Source organism: Sinocyclocheilus grahami, unplaced genomic scaffold, assembly GCF_001515645.1.
Source record: "Sinocyclocheilus grahami isolate Dianchi unplaced genomic scaffold, SAMN03320097.WGS_v1.1 scaffold1860.1, whole genome shotgun sequence".
Classification (NCBI taxonomy): Eukaryota; Metazoa; Chordata; class Actinopteri; order Cypriniformes; family Cyprinidae; genus Sinocyclocheilus; species Sinocyclocheilus grahami.
The window spans coordinates 40,943-42,340 of NW_015507039.1; the positions used below are offsets into that span (position 1 = coordinate 40,943).

The following is a 1,398-nucleotide window of genomic DNA, read 5'->3' on the forward strand; positions in this document are numbered from 1 at the left end:
AAAAGGAATCCCATTATCTTTAAGTGGGAAAAGGGTACATTTTTTAATGTTTAATGTTTATGCACTCTATAGTTTCCTAACTTGTGATATATCTTTCAAAAAGATAGCCGTATCATCAGCAAGCTGACAGCATTTAATTTCTCTGTCCCCAATTCTGATGCCTTGAAAAGAATCATTATGCAAATGTCAAGCCATCGTTTGCATAACTAAAAGAAATAAAAAGGGAGCCGCCGGGTCTCCCTGTTTTATGCCTCGAGAAATACTAAATCGATGAGTTTTTCCCCATGTTTAACTGAACTATTACAGTCATTGTATAAAGTTTGTATCGCCCTTTTAAAGTATTGCCCAAAACCAAAAAAAACTAGTAAATCAAATAAAAAAATATGTTTTACCGTATCAAAGACTTTATATATATCTATAAATAAAATGTAACTGTTATCAGTTATGTAATCCTTATAATCAATTAAATCTTAGATTAATCTAATATTATTGCTAATATGTCGTCCTTGCATAAAGCCTGACTGACTATTATCTATGATTGTATCTAAACATAACTTTATTCTTTGTGCAAAAATGTGAGCCAACAGTTTTGCATCATTATTAATTAATGTTATAGGCCTCCAGTTGTCAAGAAGCAAGCAGTCCTTATTGGGTTTAGGTAACAATGTAATTAGGCCTTGACACATAGATGGGCAGAGCTTACAGGCTTCTGTAGCTTCCTTAAAAACCAATAACAAAAATTCAGAAATGTAATCTTGGAATACTTGATCAAATTCACCTGTTAAGCCGTCATTCCCTGGGGATTTATTATCTTTTAACTTTAATGTTCTTTTTTAATTCTTCTAAGGATATATCTTGATCACAAACTACTTTCTGTGTTTCGTCAATACCTTGTGCAACATTTTTTGTATGAGAAAGTACATTTGATCTATGGCTACATTGTTCAGAATATGGTTTTTTATAGAATTCTTCCACAAAATCAGAAATTGTTTTAGGATCTTCGGATACCTGCTCATTAATTTTAAGTTTATATATATTATTAACACTAACATTTATTTTTTCTAAATTATGAAAATATTTGGTATTCCTTTCACCATGTTCATTCAGATTTTTATTTAATTAACATATTAAGATCATATTGCGTTTGCTCGTCCTTTTCATAAATAAAAATGATTTCCTTAAGTATTCTGTCTCGTCTCATTCTTTTTTCCTTAGATAATTATTTTCCCCTTTTGATGGCCGTATTACGGATCTGAAATTTTGTATAGTCCCAATGTTTGCCATATATTTGATCTTTTTTGGCTTTTGACAAATTTATAATTTTTATGGCTTTTTCTTTGAATAATTTATCATTCAAAAGTGTATTATTTAATTTCCAATAATTTGGTTTGAATTTAA

General features: G+C 29.5%; 1 pseudogene; it reads left to right on the forward strand.

The window, feature by feature from the left end:
* LOC107573075 (haloacid dehalogenase-like hydrolase domain-containing protein 2) overlaps positions 1 to 1,398 on the forward strand; it is a 14,273-nt pseudogene that overhangs the window by 5,922 nt on the left and 6,953 nt on the right.